The 21,305-nt window shown below is 44.6% G+C and overlaps 1 long non-coding RNA gene across 1 annotated transcript; it reads left to right on the top strand.

Moving 5' to 3' along the window:
- Positions 1 to 368: 368 nt before the first annotated feature.
- Positions 369 to 20,856, top strand: LOC310667933. Its single transcript, XR_014506447.1, has 3 exons — positions 369 to 460; positions 13,452 to 13,520; positions 20,696 to 20,856. It is a non-coding gene; the product is annotated as an uncharacterized lncRNA (long non-coding RNA).
- The last annotated feature ends 449 nt before the right edge of the window (positions 20,857 to 21,305 follow it).

Here is a 21,305-nt window from a genome sequence, read left to right as displayed (position 1 = left end):
ATCACATCCCTGCCCACAAAAATGCATGCGCTGTGTGTTTCCTGCACCACCACTGCACAAAAACATGGACTCAGGACACTGAACCTCATAAATTCTCTTGATTTTTAAACTGAAGTTTCACAAAACGTCATCAAATCACTTACCAATTATTTTAACGCAAGCCAGAGTGCCTTGTGTGGTTTATGCTACGCTAGTGGTGAATCCCTAAGAGACAGGCAAGACGAACTCTTCTAAATGAACACACTACACACAGCAACCTTATGAAGCAAGCCAGTGTTATTTCCATATTACAGATGAGTGCAGAAACCACCTGTTGTTTGGGGCTGCTGTCCGATATTGCTGCTGCCCCCAAGCTTGCCGCACATTGCCTCACATGAGTTCTCTTAACCCTATGGTGCAACTTCCAGGAATTCATGGTCACACATCTTCACAGCCACCTTCCCACTTAAACTCATTTTATGTAAGTAATTTTCACAATCTTTAATATTTATATGGAACTTTCTTCACCCACCTGCACCCATATCATCCAAGATGTGGCTTGCTGGGCCATTTTGGGGGTGTTACACCCACCTGCCCTACACACAGTCTCTACACATGATGTCAGGTGTGGGGTGGATAAGGGCAGGGCTTCAAAAAGAACTATCAGGAAACTATGTACTTATAAAAATTCAGTGTTTAATAAATACATTTTTGAAAAGGAACTATCAGTAGCTTAAAGTGAGCTCCAGATCATTCCTTTGTTAGAGTAAGGCCTGCTTCTACTCAACAGCTGATGGACACTGGAAGCTACTTCTCTCTCCCAGCATTGCTCTTTGAACCTCCAAAAACCCAAAGTTCAAAGAACAGCGCAGGGCTGTTTGAAAGCCCTTTAAAAAACTGCCCTGCATTGTACAGTACTTTGAAGTTGCGACAAGGGCCTCAAAATATCGCACCACCTGACATCACTATGGTACCAGGTGACTGACAGGTAGGTGCTCTCGCCCTGCCCTGTCAGATTTGTCCCACCATGGGTGAGGAGATTAAGATCTGCCCCACTGGTCAGAAAAAGATTGCCTACTCCTGACATATGCAATTCAATACTTTTACAAAAATGTTAAACAACAGAGATAAGTCTTGGATGGTGGAGGAATGCAGTTCTTACCTGATGAGAATGCAGGTCGGGGGCAGATGACATTCCGGATTCAGTTAGGTCCTGCCTCTGGGACTGTGAAAACAGGGCTAAAAAGTCACTTCCTGTAAGGTGAGAAATGCTCACCATATACTCAATTACATAGCAAATTAAAGAAAAAGCATCTGCAATAGAAAGAGCTAGAAAGAAGAATTACCACCATAGAATGGGAAGAAATGAAACCAACAGATCATATTAATTGGAACATAGAGAGCAAGATAACTCACACTCTCCAAAAAATCAAACAAAATCTGGAAAATATAAGATTCATAGTAACTGGAGTAAATGCAGAGATGGGCAGGATGTCTTACCCATGAGAATAAATGTTCCTCAGGGTAAAAATAATACTTTCTCCCCACATGGGCAGGAAGACACTTCTGACTGGTATTTTTAAAAAGTAGTACAGTGGTACCTTGGTTTTCAAATGTAATCTGTTCTGGAAGACAGTTCGAGTTCTGAAACATTCAAGAACTCAAAACGAAAGTCTCAAAAAGGAAAACACAAAATTGAAGCCGTGTGCCATGTTTGACTTCCAAGGCGTGTTTGAAAACCGAAGCATTTACTTCTGGGTTTACAGCATTCGAGTTCCAAAATGTTCATCAACGGAGACGTTAAAAAACTGAGGTACCACTGTACATCCCTGGAAGGGAGAACTTGGTATCCAAATACCCCCCTGTATTCTGAGCCCTAGGATATACAGGTTGTTAAGGATCCAGCTTTAGGAAACTGCCTTAATAGTGGCATATGTTTCAGTCCTGTAGTGGCCTGTCTACAGAGACCCAAGAAGCTGTTTTGAACATTTCATCCAGGGGGGTTCTTTCCTGAAATGTGGCGCTTGTTCTTTGGGAGATAAGAGCTAAAGAATGGCAAGATCAATCCCCTGCTCCATGATAGGTCAAATTAATGTTAACTTGAAGGGTAAGAACACAGGATAATTCTTGTCATTTTGGGAATACATAGTTTAAGCTCTATAGAAAAGGCCCAAATCTCAAAAACTCAGTGTGCTGAGGTTTACGGTCAGTAGCAAGTTTGTTTTGAGGGTGAGTAAATTAAGGGAGGCAGCTTCAAGGGGTTTAAATAAGCTCCAAGGAGGAACTTTGAAAGCCACATTTAGACTCCAAGAAGGCATACAGCGAACTGGAGGTGGAGATATCAGATAGGAAGTTTGCAGGTATTAGAAGAAATGGGATGTCCTCCAGAACTTGCAGTTATGCTGGAAAGAGCAGAAATCCATCTTTTCAAGAAATTTATATGAAGGTCTGGAAGCTCTAAGGGCTGCTGTGTCTGACTTGTCACAGCATTTTAAAAGGCCCTTCTATTCTGTTAAGTTTATTTTGAAATGTATAAGGGGGTAGATACCAAAGTATTATTGGTACCCAGGTGGGAGATTTGCATGAGACTAAAAGAGTGGAAATTACTCTGGAATGGCAGCTCAGGGCTAGAAGAGTCTGCCTTTCAACCTCCAGGCAGTGAGGATGTAGGAGGAGGCATGTTATGCAGCAATCCAGAATATCCAGAAGAGATCATGGATTGAGAGTCTGAAGCCTGTAGCAAATGGGGGGGGGGGGGCAATAAAGATGATATGTGTCTTCTGATCCTCAATTCTCTTGATTGTTCTGGAAATAAGAACCAGAACTCCTGAAAAGTCTTCCAGAAGCCCTCTCCTCAGATTCTGGGTTACCAGGGAAGTAATAAGTTTCTGCTCAAGGAAGCGAACAGATCACCTCTTTGAGGAGTTGTGGAAAACTCATTCCTGCTTGTCTGTTGACATAAGACTTAGTACATATGCTGTCCGGGTGAACAAGGATATCTCTGGAACTGTGTCATTTAGGAAAAGCTTTCAATGGAAGTTGACTCACCCAAAGTTCAAAGAGGCTTATGCTGCAAGAGGTCTCCTTCTGCCACCATGTTCCTTAAACATTGCTCAGCTTGCATGGCTCAGCTAGACTGGTTGACACCAGTTATTACCATAGTTTTGAGCAGAGCCAGATTTAGGTTTGATGTGGCCTAAGCTACTGAAGGTAATGGGGCCCTTTTTATGTGATATTTCAGGGAGCAGGCTAGCAGGCAGGGCCCATTACTTACATCATAGGAACCTACACAACACTGTTGCTATATGTAAATTTTTTGGGGTTTTTTGATCTTATATTTTGCAAATGTACATCATTTAATTTGGGGGGGGGCAAGAGAGTGGGGCCCTAAGCTAGAGCTTGTTTAGCTTATATGTAAATCCGGCACTGGTCTCTAGGCTGATGGAACAGTGCAGGAACTCCTGTCTCGATGACTTGCTTGAAGTGCTAGCTCTTGTGAACCGCTTAGGGAAGGATTTAAGATAGGGTCTCATCGTAGAAGGGTAACAGAAAGGTTTTTGAAGAGACTAACCATGATGCAAATCATCTTGCCTAGCAGTCTGGTGAGGGATTGAAGATGAACTGGGTAACTTATACTGAAGGGGTCAAAATCCTCTCTTCTGAGAGAGAAACACTGTTCAGACATGTATTGAGGGGAACTCCTGGATGCTGGATCTATTGGACAGGTTTTGTTTACTAGGATGCTGAGACTCCTCATCTGAGGTAAGGTGGGTGTTACAATTCCTTGGCTAAAGGAAGGGACACTAATAAAAATAATCTATGTAAAATGGATGAGCAGTCAGGGTTCTCAGACGCTTCAGAGGCTGGAGAAGATACTGAAGGAAAGGGCTCCAAACTGGAACTGGTTGTTCTTTCAAGTGAATCCTAGAAAGTGCAATGACAAGGGTGAATGTGAATGTGGAGGCAATAGAATCATACAATTGTAGAGCTGGGTCAGGGACACAAGTGTCATCTAGCCCAACCTCCTTCAATACAAGAACCACAACTAAAGAATCCCTCACAGATGGATATCCAGCCTCTGTTTAAAAACCTCCAATGAAGGAAAGTCCATCACCTTCTAAAGTAGCCTGTTCCAATGTCAAACAGTTCTTACCATCAGAAAGTTCTTCCTAATGTTTAGTCGGAATCTCCTTTCTTGTATTGTGAAGCCATTGGCTCAGATCCTACCCTCTGGAGCAGCAGAAAACAAGCTTGCTCCATCATTACTTTGACAGCCCTTCAGGTATTTGAAGATGGGTATCATATCACCTCTCAATCTTTTCTTCTCCAGGCTGAACATACCCAGTTCCCTCAACCATTCCCTCATAAGGCTTTATTTCCAGACCCTTCATCATCTTGGTTGCCCTCTGCTGCACACATTTCAACTTGTGTTCTTCCATGCTGCAGATAGGGGATGGAATGACTCAATCCAACAAAATATGGAAGTATCCAAGAAAAGAGCATTTATGAAGCATTTGTAACATCCTCCTTAATGAACTGATGGTCCTCCAGGTGTCTGTAAAGGCCTGAAGTTTGCCACTAAAAGGAAGGAGTTAAGGCTGGCATCCCTGTAGTCATGAGGAAGAGAGGACTTGTTACCAAAGGGTTAAGAATATATGGAGCTGCCTTTTGACTTGGAAGAATGCCATTTGGGCCTGTTGTTGTCACATCTATTCTGGGAAGAAAAGAGGGATGAAAGGAATGTTTCAAAGTGGAGGGTTCCTGGTCCCTTTTTTTAGGAGGCACACATAGACAGCCTCTCTCTTGTTTGAGTGGGTTTCTGTTTGCAAAGCATCTAGGAAAGCATCTGTGAAAAAGACTGCTGGTGAGGCTAATCTCATTTGCTGATATGAGGGCAGCCCTGGCAAGTTATGAAGAAGCCGAGAAGGCTCAAAGGCTAGGGCTAAAGCCTCAACTCTCCTATGCAATGTATACTCTGCAATCTGGGGGTTCACACAACCCCCTCAATGTATTTAGAGAAGATGGGAAGGGGGCATGGGGCCACATGGAAAAGCCATGCCCCCACACCACCCTCACATTCTTCTGACCACACATTCAAAGTTACATCAAAACTTCTACTCATGTACCAGTGTACACAAGTAGAACTTCTGATGTAATTTGAACATGCAGATATTAGGAGAGCATGGCAACAGGGAGGGTCCCACAATCCCTTTAATACATTTTTTCAACATGTCAAGGGGTTCATGTCAGCCCCACATTATCTCATCCAAATTAATGGGTGAAATAGCTTTAGGAGTTAAGGGAGCCACTAAACCATCTCTTCACATAACACTTGTTAAAATATCCTTGGGTAAAATAATTTCTTGAACAAGAAAGGGATGGTTTACCCCACCCAAAGGGTTCAGCCCATTCTTTATTTTCTTATGGCAAATTCACACACCAGGAAAGGAACCAAGGAACCTGAGACAAACAGAGTAGGAAAAGGTAGGTCCATTCCAACTGGTTTGGTGGGTGCTGGAAGAGTTTCTGAAACATTTAACTGAAAGGCGTTCAGAGCATACCAGACCAAAAAGAATCTGATTTGCCCCTGTGCACTATTCTTCTTCAAAATTATTATTAGAACCCTTACCATCAATGGAGGAAGCCCTAGGAAAAGAACCATTGGAGAGGAGAGCAGCTCCCTAGATTTGCAGGGATGGGACCTAGTGGTTAATGGAAGAACCATTCTCTCTTAAGGGGCAATCAACACAGAACACAGCAATAGGAAAAAGCACTTTGCCCCCAGCATTGCCTTTAGAAAGATAGGGAAGGCAGAAAAATGTAACCTGACTTCTGGACATACCCCTAGAATGGATTCTGCTCCTAAAATAATAAGGGTAAGAACTTTCTCTAGCCTGAATCTTTTCTCTGAACTAGGAAGAGTAGTGGTGGCACCTGTAGCTATTGGACCTTCCCTTCAGATATGGGAACTGGAGCAGGAAGAAAAATGTCTATATCTGATGCAATTTGCAGAACTCTGGTTGAAAGAACTCCAGGCATTATCACTTTCAGTTTAGGCTGGCAGTCTACAGTGTCCATATGCCATTCAAAAGGAAGAAAAGGGCTTATTGTGACCCTCCATAATGGCAAGCATACCCTCCATGGCTGAATGAGCCATGAGCATGTATGGGGATGAGGCAGACACATTTTCCTGAAAAAAGCACCTATGAACCATGTCAGGAGGGGAAAAAATATTTTATTGGTTCCTTTCTGAGAGAAAGCATGAGAAAGAAAAAAGAGGGACATTTCCACAGCAGGACTTAGGCTGCACTCTCAAAATCTTTCCCCCCAACCCAGAGCAAGGTGAGTTAGGTTCTGAGGAAAAAATAAGGTTCAGGATGGTTCATTTATTAAAACAATTTATACACCACTTTTAAACAAGAAGTCACCAAGGTGGTGAGCAACAACATAACTGAAGACAATCCACTAAAGCATGTTAAGAGTATTAAAAAAATAATCTGCTGTATCTAAAGAATAATTAAATTCGGTATACCATGTGGAAAAAAGTATAAAGATTGGATTAACACATCAAAGGTCCAGGAAGGCCTGAGTGAACAGATATGTTCTTACTAGTTAATGAAATATCAGTACTGTTAATGCCTGCTGGATATCTAGGAGATCATTCTACAAGGTGGGTACCACCACAGAGAAAACCCATTTCCAAGTGGTCATTCGAGAAGTATCTGCAGGACATGGCGTGACCAAAGGGGGCTGGAAGTGTTCTTTCAGGTAGCCTGGTTCCAAGCTGCATAGAGCCTTACAAGTCATCAGCAGTACCTTAAACCTGGCTCAGTAGGAAATTGGTAGCCAGTGCAATTACTTCTTTCAGTGTGGGCCATCCTGCTGCCCATGTGGAGAGAATGGACAAAAAAAGTAACTGCTATCATATATACCGCTTGTGGGGAATTCCTAAATCACTCAAGCTGTTGGGACTTCTGTTCCCCATAAATGTTTCCTAAGTTTTTTGAGGATGGATGGTGACTGAGGAATGACCTGCATCTTGTCAAAATTCTCAAATAGGAGGATATCTCAGAAGCATAGGACATTTGATAGCAGCTGCTTTCCAGAATGTAGGTACATAGGGTTCAGAGACAGATTTTCACCTGTGGATCTAACCTTTAAGGATACTGTACTAAGCTTCTTCAGATGATGGATTGCAACTGGTGCTGATGGGAGTTGCCACCAAAAAGCTCCGCAGGCTCAGGTTGGAGAATCAAACAATAGCCAGGATATAGCCAGGATATAGAAGCAAAACAGCAGCCAAGAGGCTTGATCTTTACTGTTGCAACAATTACTGTACTTCCAAACTACAACATAGAAGATGCAGGCAGAGTTGGAATCCAACTTCGTCTAGACTAGGGTCATACCCCTGCATTAGCAGTTGTGAAGTACTTCTGCTTGTGTTTGACATGTTAATGTTCCTCCCCACCATTTTCTTTGTTTAGTAATTTAATATGCTTCATTTTTATTTATATCTCAGGCATGAGGGTGATGAAGCATTTGCCCAAATATACAAATTGAGTCCTGGGGTAGTATTCCACAAAGTTTTATTCAGAGTAGAATGAAGGGAAATGAATTAGCATGGCTAAGGTAGGTCTATTAATTTCAAAGGGTCTGTTCTAAGTAAAACTTAGTTGGATACAACTCTAGGTTTCTTGAATGGTGGCTTTACACAAAGATGGTACTATTTAGACTTTGAACTCACTCTTTGAGTCAAATATAAGAAATTTGTACGTGTAAGTTCTGGTCATTTGATTTCTTGAGAAGTGTTTGTGTCAACTACTCAATTGGTTCTTTGAATCGTTCAGTACTATTTCATACTGAACTGTGATTCAAGGATTGACAAATAAATTTCAAACGCATAATGCAAAGTCTCTTGTTTGAATAAATGTCTTTAGTCATGTGAGAATATGGATGGGCCTACAGGCAGCTGACATTCTTGGCTGACTTTCAGGGGGTGGAGAAAAGCAATTTCATCACTGTTCCACATTATCCAAAAATGTTGGAATGCAGATACGGACATCATCCTAGGGTCACTAAGCAGGGCGTGTATTGATTCTGAAGCCTTCGTTTAACTGTTAAAAAAGCGAACAGTTGTCTCTATCCATCTTTTAGGCAAATGCACACTTTCTAAATGTATATTGCAGATACATATATTCTATCCCTTTCCCTTTGAACTCAAGTAAAAACTTCCCTGTCAGACATTTTTCCTACTGCTGTATTCATTAATGGTGTATTAAACCAACAGATTTAAATAATGTGTCTTTTCTCCTGGTGTGAAGTATTTTATACTGCTCTCTGTTTTACAATTTAAGACAATTATGTTATTTTAATATATTTTATAATGACTATGTGCCATCTCGGGGAAGCTTTTTTTGAATAGAGGCATAGGTATTTTCAAAATCATCAAAATAAATAAATAACATAGCTGTGTCATCCCCCTTTAAAAACATGCCCTGACTTTCATCAACATCTGAAAGACAGTCACTTTTCTTGAAAGCTCAGCCCTTTATTTCACAGCTTGCACAGCCCTGCTGGCTGGGGCTGATGGGAATTGTAGTCAAAAACATCTGGGGGGCACCAAGCTGGTCTAAGTAGCTGCATTTGATTAAGCCCAATTGCCAGTAATTACGGTATCTACCAATTTGTGGCAGATGCTATGAGTGAGAGACAGGGAGGATTGTTTGTTACTCCTGATGAAGTAGAGAAGGGATGAGTGCTAGAACTCTGAGTATTATATGTTATCCTTCTAGCTAGAATATTGTATGTTGTTTATCAGCAAGTCATTTCCCCCCATGATAGCTAGTGTGATGACTGTACACATGGATGCATGAGGGTAGTTTGTGTGAGAGTATAAGGGATGCATGAACACTGGTGTGATTCTTCCAGCGGGAAGGTTGGTGAGCATGTGAGTGATTGGGACTGACCAGGATATGTTTTGGTGACATTGCTGCATTATAGTGGTAGGCCTACTTCTGTGATTGCTGGGGCAAGTGTACCCAGCTGCCTGCCCCCCTTTGCACAGGCCTGTGGGTAGGTAACATTGGATAATTGTTCCACTGTCCCCTGGCAGTTTTATTGTAGGGTGCCATAGAATAGTCTTTTCCCCAAGGCTTTAACATCTAAATGAAGCTGTTGGGGACAATATAGTATTGACATATGGCAAGGCAGGAGAGACACGAGAAACAATTGCAGCAGCAAACTGGCATATAGGATTTGATGAGAGCCTGTTTCTTCCCTGTCTCGCCCATATCTCATCTCCATTTTGACTGTTATACCAGAGCAACATACCCCAGCATATCTGTGCAGTCATATTAGTGGCTCTCACATGGTGGTGGCATGTCTCACATGCTGCCAGTGTAGGGAGTCAGCCACCATATCCAATAGCCCCCCAGCCCATGTAGCTGAAGTATAGGGTTGGGCCCTTAATATTATGTTCCTTTGTCCAAAGAAAAACATGCAGGTAGTATTGCCAAGTGTGATTAATAGCTGTACAATTATAGTGTACAATAGATCAATGGTTTCTGAGATTAGAACATACCTTAAAAAAGTGCAAGGAGGCAATGCAGATCTGTGGAAATTATCTGGAATTTTGCTGGGGGACTACTGTATGATCACACAATCTGCCTACATTTTCATTTGATTGTAAATAAAATAAAATGAGCTTTGGAGAGAAAATGGGAAAAAGTGAGGTGCAACTGTGGCAGAGATGCGATGGGAAAGAATACTGACATATTTGGGTCTGCAAACACCGTGTAGCATTCCTGCTATTCACAAACCCATTTGGAGCCACCCCTGCATTCCTGCATTATCCAACCCAGGGGCTATCAGTTACATCCAAGACCTTGCAAGGGCAGCCTTGCCATGACACATCCCTCTCAGATGGCAGACTTTAGGCACCATTAAGGCAGGAAGGCAAAACTCAACTCCATTGAATAATTCCCACTCAGAGGTTCTCCTGTCCAATGCCGCTGAAGCGACTAAGAACCGCACCATTGTGCCAGCACTCTTGCACAGCTCCTGCCTGATCCCAAGGGGGCAAAAACTGCAGCAGAGAGAAAACGGTACAGCACTCGGCTTCCTAAAGAGCACTGGGCTGTTTTAGTGTCACCGACGACGATCCTGGTATCCTGCCTGCCTTAGCAGCAAGCCGGACCCTGATCATTTATTCAAGGGTCTTTGGAGAGCTAGTCCTCCGAGTATCGATTTCCAGAGGACCTGGCGCGATGGGGAAGTGCGCACACTAGCCTTGAACGGATGCCAGATCAGAAAACCAGACGTGGGGAGCGCGCCGCAGCTCCGTTCTTTGCAGCGGCTTCATGCACGTGGCACACGGAGTCTGTTGCCTGCTTACTAAGGAGATGTCCTGCAGCAGCACATTCGCCTCTTACGAGGCTACAGCTTACCCTCCCCATTTCCGTGTGTGTGTGTTTGTGGATGGCTCTGTCTGCTTGCGTATTTCAGCCAAGCGCGTGAGAAGCGCGTCCCCTGCCTTTCTGGGCCGGAGCGCCTTCTTCCAAGACTGCACCCCGGCCCAGCCTGGGAAACCTGGGCGTTGGCTGGCAAGATGCTTCCCTTGCGCCAGGCAGCCGAGGAGTCCAAGAACGCAGCAAGACCTCTTCCCTGGGGCGGTCAGTGGGAAGAGGAGGGAGGAGGAGCGCTCTGCGTCCCAGGGAGGTGGGTGGGGGACGTGGCGCGCGCGTTCGCGGGGCCTGCAGCCGCTTGCGCGCCGCCGCCTCCTCCCCTTTCCTGCCTTCCTCGCGCGCCAGCTGGAGGAGCGCAGGCAGCGACTTTTGCAGCTTTGCGGCGCCGCCTTGCCATCTTCTGGTGCAAGCCGGCTAGAACCGGCCTCAGCAGAAGCAGAAAGCAGCAGCAGCAAAGGGGCGGCGGCGGCGGCCGCGACTCCACCTCCTCAGAAGGACAGGAACGCGCCTGCACGCTTCTCCTTCCCCGGGGCCGTCCCTTCCTATCCAAAGGATGCTGCTGCTGCTGCCGTCGCTGCTGCTTGCGGGATTGAACCGAGGGGAAGTGGAGACAGGGGTGCAGCTCGTCCGAAAGCGATTACGTTTATTCCCTTCTTAACACCGCAGCCCTACACGTCAAAGTAAATCTCAGCGGAGCTTGCTCTCCCAGATTAATTAATTAAAATTTTAATTGTCACGTTTATAATCTAGCAAGGAGCTCAAGGTGGCAGGCAGGGTTCTCCATCTCCCCGTTTTATCCCCACAAAAACCATGTGAGGTAGGCTAGGCTGGCTGAGACAGTGACTGAGCCAAGCTCACCCAGGGAGCTTCATGGCTGACTGGGGAGGATTTGAATCCTGTTTTCTCCCAGGTCCTACTCTGACATTCACTCGTGTGAACCACCAAGATCCGGCACGCAGCAGAATCTCCATAAGGAAGCTGGGAGGACTGGAGCAGTGTTGCCACCCCATCTCTTTTACTACCCTTCCATTATGCCTTCTGAGACTAGGCTGCCACCTTTAAATTGGTGTGCAAAGCTTTGCCTGAGGATGGAGGTGGAGCGATGGGAGGGAAGCACCACCTGCCATCTTCATAGAAACCTAGAACTGAAGAGCCATAGAACTGGAAGGGACCGCAAGGGTCATCTAGTCCACACCTATCACGTTATAAGGCAGTTCTCTGCTCCGTTATGTGATGGTTACTGCCTGGCTACGATTGAAACTATTGTGTATGTCACTCTCACTGCAAAATGGAGCTATTGATGGCTTCCTTCATACAATTGTTAGATGAGTGAGATCCAGACTGGAAAGCACTTTGTAGAACTAAGGAATGCTAACAGAGCAAAAGATTTATTTATTTATTCATTCATTAAAAATGGGTGTATTTCAGCCTGTCTGCCCAAACAAAACATGGAAGTACACTTTTGTTCTGAAGTCATTTGATCAAAATTGAAGATTAGATGGTATCCACTAATGGAGAACAAATGAGAACAAATAATCCAAAAATGGCATTTACAAATATCAGAAGGTGCTCCCCTGAAGTTTGTCCATAGCTTTTAAGGGCTGATTGGATTAGGAGAAGTGAAGTCTGACCAAAAGCTTCATTGGGACCAAGTCTGAAATGTAGAACCTCATCTGTTCATATCCTGAGGAGAAGACCCAGGGAAGAGAGAAAAATAGGGAAGGGCGGGAAAACCATTGGTATTGTTTCTGTTTATGTATGCCATATCAAACAGGAGGCAGAATATCATGGGGAAATAAAGCTTAAGCCTTTTACCCTGTGACAGTCTGAGGCCAAAACTGCACTTCTTTGTTTGGAACTGTGTGCGTCTTAGTTAATGCAAGAAAATGTATTTTCCAGGTGTAGTGGTAACAAGGTGGAAGGAATGCATTGGTAATTATCCCATCTTCCTCTTTTTGGTCTTGACTGTTCTCCTTCCCACTTTTGTTCTCCTTTGTGGCTCTGGACTCCACGTGTCAGACATAATTGCTGCAGGTATTCCTTGCAGCAAAAACCAAGTGTGTGTAGTATACCTGCATTTTTAAACATCTATGTACACATGCCAAGACCTTGAGATTGGAATGGGGCTCCCAAGCCAGGGGCAAAACTAAATGTTATATCACGCAGCTCAAAGACCCAGTTTGGTACCCCCCCATGCACATTTGCATACACACCCACACAGGTTGGGAGCCTCAGTGCTGCCCCTCTGGAGGTGTCACAGGGCAAAAAAACCTGGCTAGCCCCTCCCCTTGCGTAGCTACGGCTCAGCCCAAGTATTAGTGTATTTTTAAAAATGCAGTTTTTTTATCTACTATAGCATGAAATGTTAACTATGCTGTATATGCTGTCTGTGTAAAAGACCTGTGAAACTGTGTCTGCAGAAAGTATGTTTGTTACATGAAGTGTAGAGCCATTGTGCTGTTCTTTTTTTTCCTACCTCTGTCTATCCATGGTTAATTCACTCTACTCTTCCTGCATTCCATCCTTTCTTAAATCTCACTCCTGCCAGATTGCCTGACATCCTTCAGCAAATAGCAGAGCTGGCCAGATCTGAATTTTCATTTGAGTGTCCCATGTTGGCATGAAAAATGTGTGCCTTTCAAGAATGTTTCACCATTTGCCCTGCAATCTGTATGCCTTTTATTAACCAATTTTAAAAGCCTCTATTTATATCCTTGTTCTTACAACACCCTGTGAGCCTGTGTTTTGAAATAGTAAAAGTGGTGAAGTGATTGGTCTCATTGTGGGAAAGTTATCCTTTCCCTCGATTTTTCCTCCAGCTTCATCCTTTAACCATATAGTTCTGCACTGGCTGTAAATATAACCACATATGTTCAAAAGCAATGTGGGGGAAGGTCTCTCTCGATAACCCATTTCCTCTGTGGGGTAGCCTTACATAAAGGGTGAATGTTGTGCTTACTGAGGATATGAACCGATAATTGCTCTCTCTCCACCTTCTTTCTATTTCAGACACTGCAATTGCTGGAAGCAGAGGAGGAGGAGGAGGAGGAGGAGGAGATGCTTTGAAGGGAGAAGTAGGTCAGTGTGTAGATGGCAGCTGCCTCTGATACACTGTGATGCTAGGAGGAAGGATGCAGATGGGGAAAGAAGGGAATGGCGGGAAGGGAACCTAAGCCAAGCTTGCAAGGGAGGCTTCTGTAGCAGCAGGGGAGGAGGAGATAGTGAGGGTAGCAGTTGCAGGGTGGGGACTCTTCCTGAAAGCTGATTGCACAAACAGCCAACACTCCCTTTCCCCTCCTCCACTTTCTTTCCTCCCATCCGCATTGCTTGCTTCCTCCTTTTGGGAAGTACCCTATCTGAGAATGAGAAAAAAGGCTGCCACAGTCAGTTACAAGTCCTCGTTACTATTGCCTGCCTGGATCAGAACTGATCGCAATGAAAGATTGCTTAGAGTGCACTTGGTTTTCCTGCACTAAATGTGAGAATGGAGAAACAGCATAGGTGAAACAAATGAGGGACTGGAGGAGACAATGGGAGAGAGAGAGAGAGAGAGAGAGAGAGAAGATTCCAAATGATGATGGAATAGGAAGAAGCATGGAAGGAAAGGAAAGGAAGTGACAGCTTTTAAAAGAGCCAAAAAGGAATCAAGAGGAGGGGGAGGCTGTGGGGGATGGTGAGAAGAATAAATGGAATTCAGAGCAGATATAGAGGGAAGATAAAATGAAGCATGGGACACAGAATTGAAGAGAGTCCTTTGTGCAAACAATCTATTTTTTTCAGGGTGAAATAACTTAATATTCCAAAATGCACCATGCTTTTCACTTTGCTTTGATGCACATGTTCTGAGCCACCTAATTCCAAACGTTTCACTGCATGTCTAGGAACTAGCCAGTTAGGGATGGTATCTTCTTGTTCTGGCTCAGATAACCCCCTTACTCACACAGTGTTCCCAGTACCATTAGACCTTCCCACTGCACCATTCCTGGAGCATTTAAGCTGCACCCCACTCAGCCAGCATTGCCAGTTCTGACCTGAAGGTCATATTGTCACATTTCCTTATTGCACACATCTCAACTCTTTGCACATTTTTGCATCGCCAGCACAGGCTGTTTTGCATTAGCTGGTGCAAAGAAGCATGCGGTTGTGGAGCATGGGTCATACCACAAAGGAAACACAGTAGTTCTGCATTCCAAGCTGTATTCCTATGTTCCGATGTGCCTCTCTGGCAAAAGTGCTCTTTCTGCTGTTCTTTTCTTCCTGTGTGCTTCTGTTTGCTGCACCTTTGCTTTAGATACAGCAGTCAGTGGCAAGAGCCTGTCTTTTGGCTCCCTGTCTCAAAGCCCAGTTCCATCTACCCAGCCAAAGATAGAATGGCGCCGTCTGCACACATGCGCCCATGCACGCACACACACACACACACACACATTCATCCCTCTCCTTCCCACCCTGATGCTGACAGCCTTTTCTTCTGCTCCTCCCCTCTCCAGCCTTTTCTTTCTGCAGTGCTCCCAGCCTTTACTGCAGTGTAATCCATCACTCACAAGGTCTGGAGGGGTGGGGTGGCTAGAGAGCATAACTATTCACTGACTACAGGGAGAAGAAAGACTTTCAGAATGCAGAGCCTTCAGAAGCAGAATTCGCCAGCCAACAGGCTTTTTGAGATATTTAATTTATTTAGCTTCTTTGTTTTCAGGCATGGGAGGGTGGGGTGGGCTGGGGGAGAGAAACGTCGCTGCCAACATTCCAGCGAAGGTGACTGAAAAGAAACCAAGGAGACGGGGGAAAGCGAGAGACAGCAGCAAGGAGCACAGAGGAGAGCTGTGAGAAAGATGAACAGAGGCAGACAAAAAGAAGAAGAGGGATGTCAAGAAGGGAAAGAGAGCAGCCATGGTGGAAGCGGGAAAAACCAAAATGGAGAGCAGCAGACGCAGACAGGAAAATGTGGGCAACACTTGGAAAGTGTATTGAGCCTAAAGAAAGGGAAGACGCGGGAAACTTTTCAGCAGGGAGAACTGCTTAAAGATGAAGGAAAGGGGATCAGGGAAGGGAGATACGAGCACACAGTTTTAACTTTAAAACGTTTGAGTAAACATTTGCATACAAGCAGCACATTTTGAGCTGCAAATTGCCCCAATTTTGAGCCCAGTCCTGGGAGAGGTTCAGGACATTTCAAAGGTCGTTGCAATGATGAATAAGGATAGCTCGACATATTAGTTGTCGTTCCCAAGGAAAGTTTCCATGATTATTGTCACACAGTGTAAGCAGAGGGAGGCACCTCCCCCCCCCCCAGAAACCTATAGTTTCTTCCATTGACTGAGCAATGATGAGCCAAAGAAATTGTGTGTTGTGACTTGCAGAGCACAGTTTATTTCATGATACCCGAATAAAATTGAATGTATCTTACATTCATCAGTGTCCAATGTTGCTCTAATAATCCTAAATGGAGGTGTAGTTTATGGTACTGTAGTGAATATGTGTTGTGCCCTCAAACTGTAAAGTAAAAAGCTGGAGGGGGGGGGAATAAAGACACAGCTGAGCCTTTGTCCAAGTTTCAATCATTTCTCCACCTACAGGTTCCTAACCCACGTATCATCTTGCAAAAATGTGGGTGTTTATTTGTAGAAATTTACCCAATCAGATAATAGAAGATTGTTGATGCCTTAGCTCAGAAATACTCCCTACAGCAGGATTAGCTAGCAGTGTACTGCATTTTGTGTTGTGGAAACAAGAGTTCAGGTGTATGGAACATTTTGCTAAGAGGGTAAAACCCTGTACATTGCTGAAGTTGCTTCCTGTACATATAAACTTCCAAACTTTTTAATGTTTTCTGGCTGAACTGTGTTTTGACCTTTCATGCAAGTAAGGAACTAGGAACCAGGAATCATAACTATATCCCTGTTTTTTGCAATAGGCTTGAATGTGGGAGGAGCTGAAGCCGACCTTTCAAAAGTTGAAAGTAATACATGCTTGGGAAGATAGCTGTATCTGTTGTCAGAAAGAAGTGAGCAAGATTTGAAAGAAGACTTGTTTATGTCTCTGTTTCTCTGCAACAGTCCAGTTAGTCACATGGAACAAAGAAGTTCTGTGCCCTCTGAAAGTATTAACACAGCACTTTTCTTGAATTCTTCTGGGTGGGTCCTGGTCACTTTCAAGAGTTGCCAGTGTAAGTTGAGGACTCAGGAATTAACAAGAGAGTATTGCTGAGTGTCTGGAGATCATGTATTGTGATTGTTCCATTGCTTCCAGACATACCTACAGTGGAACCTCGGGTTACATACGCTTCAGGTTACATACACTTCAGGTTACAGACTCCGCTAACCCAGAAATATTACCTCGGGTTAAGAACTTCAGGATGAGAACAGAAATCGTGCTCTGGCGGCACAGCGGCAGTAGGAGGCCCCATTAGCTAAAGTGGTGCTTCAGGTTAAGAACAGTTTCAGGTTAAGAACGAACCTCCGGAATGAATTAAGTACTTAACTCGAGGTACCACTGTATTCTGGATGTTGCGTCTAGGAAACTCTTGTTCCTCTCCATAGGATTCCATGGGATTCTATTTATTTATTTTGTGAAATATATTATATTGCTTGATTGTAGAGAAAATCTCAGAGTGGTTTACCACAAAAAAAAAGACAGAATAATCTCCTAGGCTTTTTAACATCTACATTGTACTACTGGGTGAAGTTCTTCAGAGATTTGGAGTCCAGTAGCATAAAAATGCTGATGATAGCTCTATTTCGCCTTTTCATCATGCTGAGGTGGTGCTTTTGCCACCCTTAATGAGTACTTGGTAAGTGGGGGTACAGAAGAGGATGAATAAATAGTTCAACCCAAACAAGAGTCAACACAGAGATGGTGGTGGTAGGCTCAGTAAACAGGTTGGTTGCGGAAATGATCTTCATAGAATCGTAGATTTGGAAGGGACCCTGAGGATCATCTAGTCCAACCCCCTGCAATGCAGGAATATGCAGCTGTCCCATATGGGAATTGAACCTGCAACCTTGGCATTATCAGCACCATGCTCTAACCAACTGAGCTATTCAGGGTTCATGGCTTTGCATTTGTCCTTTAGGGATCATGTTCACAATTGGGAAGCACTTTTGGGCTCATCATAGTTCCAAGATCCTCATGTAACCACTGTGGTCTGGAGTTCTTTCCATCACCATTGGGTAATAGTCCAGTTGTTCCTGTTGCTAGAAGGTTAGCCTCTAGCTCTGATACAGCCAATGTGGTATAGCCCTCCAGATGTTGTTGGACCACAGCTCCATTGTCCCTGACCATTGCTTATGCTGGGACTGATGTAGCCCGCGACCCGTGGAAGGCTTCCCCTGAGGCACTGGGAGCCAGTGTGGTGTAGTGGTTAAGAGCGGTGGACTCATAATCTGCTGAACCGGGTTTGATTTCCCACTCCTCCACATGCAGCTGCTGGGTGACCTTGGGCTAGTCATACTTCTCTGAAGTCTCTCAGCCTCACTCACCTCACAGAGTGTTTGTTGTGGGGGAGGAAAGGAAAAGGAGATTGTTAGCCGCTTTCAGACTCCTTCGGGTAGTGATAAAGCGGGATATCAAATCCAAACTCCTTCTCCTCCTCCTTCTTCATTCTTGTATTGATGACTTTCATGGCTTAGAGTTTCCGCTGTGACTGCTCTTGAAGACAGTTCAGAAGCTTCAGCTGGTTCAGAACCCGTCTGCTGAAGGCATTGTAAACACATAACCACCATTTTGAAACATCTTTATTGGCTGCCATGCTCTTCCTGCGTTCAATTCAAGGTTTTGGCCTTCATCTTTAAAGCCCAGTCTTGCCTATTTCAGGAAGCATCTTATCTTGTATGAGCCTCAACAGGCCTTAAGATCTGCCAACCAAGTCCTTTTTTCTGGGTACCATAAATTGTGGCTTTAGTCTTTTTCTGTTCCATAAAGCTCTGTTCCACTGGAGATTCAGAGGACACACACTCTCCCTTCTTTTTCACCGTTCCCTCAGCAATTTTCAAAGCTTTGTTACTTGGCTTATGCTGTCATTCCGTTTGATTGGCTTAGGCTTTCTGCTGTTTGGTTAGACTTTGCATATTGGAACTTAGATTTATTTTTTAAGACTTGAATTGTACGTTGTTATTGTAAACGTCTTTGCCTGGAAGGGCACCAACAAAGGCAGCAAATAAACAAATAATATCTAAATAGTGAGCTGGTCTAGAATTGTGTGTGGCGGGGAAGGGGAGTGACTCAGTTATGGATCAAGTCCCCCATTTGAGCCTCACCTTTGCCCTGAATTCACCAGGATCCCTTATGCAAGCCCCACTTAGCCACATCTTTCCTTGCGCAATGTGCTGACAATAACGCCCACCTTCCTTCCAAAACTGTTGTAAGGATTGCAGCAAGGAGACGGCTTTGATCCAGCAAACGGTGAGCACAACTCCACTTGCGGAATGGGACTTTACCCAGCTCCCTCCTCCATTCTACAGCTGCCCCAGGGGACTCAGGGGAATGATGTGAGAGGTGATGTGAGGGAGCTGCAAATGGAAATAGCAGGTCACGTTACCCCTCCCCGGGCAGGCAGAAGCACCTTGACTCTTGCTAGGGCCTCTCTGGATCTAGTCCAGGGTACGTGAAGTGCTCTGAACACTTGGAAGCACTCTGGAAAGCTAAGTATTAAATAAACCAAGGTGTGTGAGCGAAGTGAAGCCAACAGGAGGAGAGCCAAGCGCTGCTGTTCTTCCTCTCCCTTCCTCCCGCATCTCTCTCCGCACAGACATCTATATGAATTGGGGAGGTGGTGGCGGTGGCCCAGTCACCTCAGGCAGCCGAGTCTTTGTGTCGTTTTGAACAGGATATATACACCTCACAACAACATCTCATTTCAATAAAGGTTGACCAAGGGAATGCCCAGATGGGGCAAAATCTATCTTAATTAGTGGGAAAGATGTGGATTTTCAGCTACAGGCATCAAAATTGTATTTAGCCAGTCCAAGAGGGCAGGAGGCTGGGTCCGTCCCCCCTCCTAATATCCCGCTCAAAGGCTGTGGGGGTTACAGTTCAAGACCCTCATATTTCAGAGCATCTTTCCGAGTCCTTAATGGCACACATTTTAAGTCTGATCCGGGGATCCACACAAAATAAAGTGTGGGATATGATGTTCACACTAAATTCTATTTCATGGTCGTTGGCTTTGGGTGCTTTCTTTGCCGGACTTCAATCTTCCGCCATCCCTGACCACTGACCATGCTTGCTGGAGTTGAGCAACATCTGGAGGGCCACACAGGTTTCCCCATTCCTGGATTGGGGGTTGAGGTCCAAAAACAGATAAAGGCTGCACTGTGTTGTTTAAACTCAAGGTGAGACTTGGCGTGGCTATCTTGACTGATGTTGTGGAACTTCCTGTCAGCTGTGCTATTTCTGAAGCACAGTAAATACACTGGAGAAATGAGAACCATGTGTTCTACATCTCTATCATAGAATTGTAGAGTTGGAAGGTGCCCAAGGGTCATCTAGTCCAACCCCCTGCAATGCAGGAATCTCAACACGTGGTCCCCCATCAAATTTGAAACCATGCTGGACCCTGCTTAGCTTTGCAAGTGCTCTGGCACTTTTATTACCACAAGGAGGCTTCCTTGTGTATTTATTTAACAACATTTATATGTGACTGTTAACAAAACATCTGAGGGGCTTAGGTAAAGGACCCCTGACAGATAAGTCCAGTCTCGAACGACACTGGGGTTGGGGTGCTCATCTCTCTTTGTTGGCTGAGGGAGCCGGCGTTTGTCCGCAGACAGTTTTTCTAGGTCATGTGGCCAGCATGACTAAGCTGCTTCTGGCGAAACCAGAGCAACGCACGGAAACGCCGTTTACCTTCCTGCCAGAGCAGTACCTATTTATCTACTTGCACTTTGCCATGCTTTCAAACTGCTAGGTTGGCAGGAGCTGGGACTGAACAACGGGAGTTCATCCCGTCACGGGGATTCGAACCACCGACCTTCCGATCGGCAAGCCCTAGGCTCAGTGGTTTAGACCACAGCATAAAAATATAAAATAAAACATAAAAACTATTGATAAAAACGGTTAAAGACAAATATATAAAATATTCAAAAGAAACAGTAGCCAAAAAGAAATAAAGCACATGGGGGAATCTGCGGTGTAGTACTATGAATGGGGCAAGCCCTCTGCTAGAGTGGGAGTAGACAAATTGGAGCAGGTGCTTATAAAGAGCTTCCATCTGCCACAGAAATTGCAGGTCACCAGTTGTTATTTGTTTCTTTTTAAAGTGTTTAATGACGGCATAGATGGGATCCACCACAGCCTGTTACTTTGAAAAACTGCTCTGCAAAAGTGGGTTACATGGACTGTGTTTCTCCCTGTGTGATCTTGATACAAGAGGAGGTTTGACGACATCGGCTGCCAGATCAAGCTGCAGCTGCAAAACGGACACAGGCAAGTGAGAGATACCTGAGCATTCTAGATTTTAGCAGTGCTCCCGTTTTTAAAATGTGCCGAGCGTAATTCCGGTTAGGAGTGAATCATGCTTGGGAAAGTAATGGCACTAAACAAACTTGAGGCGTATAAGGTTAATAATCTCCGCTGATATCAGAGGCTCAACAAAGGAGCAGATGAAACTGCTGGAGGCCATGCCATTGTGTAGGATTCAGTTAAGTGAGCTTTGTGACCCAAGAACTGGTGACCTCGCCCACAGTGACTTAGCTGAACACACAGTTCTTACATTATTCACACCGGTGCGCTCAGACACTGCGCTGCAGCTCATTAATGCCTAATCACTGATATGTAACTTAATGCAGGTTTAGCTTATGAGCACAGGACAATGAAGGAGGGAGAACAGAAGGAACATGCAGTTAGTACCTGTACAGTTTTTCTACACTT

This window comes from Podarcis tiliguerta (assembly GCF_965153285.1).
Source record: "Podarcis tiliguerta genome assembly, chromosome: 17".
In the NCBI taxonomy this organism is placed as follows: domain Eukaryota; kingdom Metazoa; phylum Chordata; class Lepidosauria; order Squamata; family Lacertidae; genus Podarcis; species Podarcis tiliguerta.
Note: the sequence above shows the minus strand (reverse complement) of the source record. Positions and strands in the feature narration are given on the sequence as shown.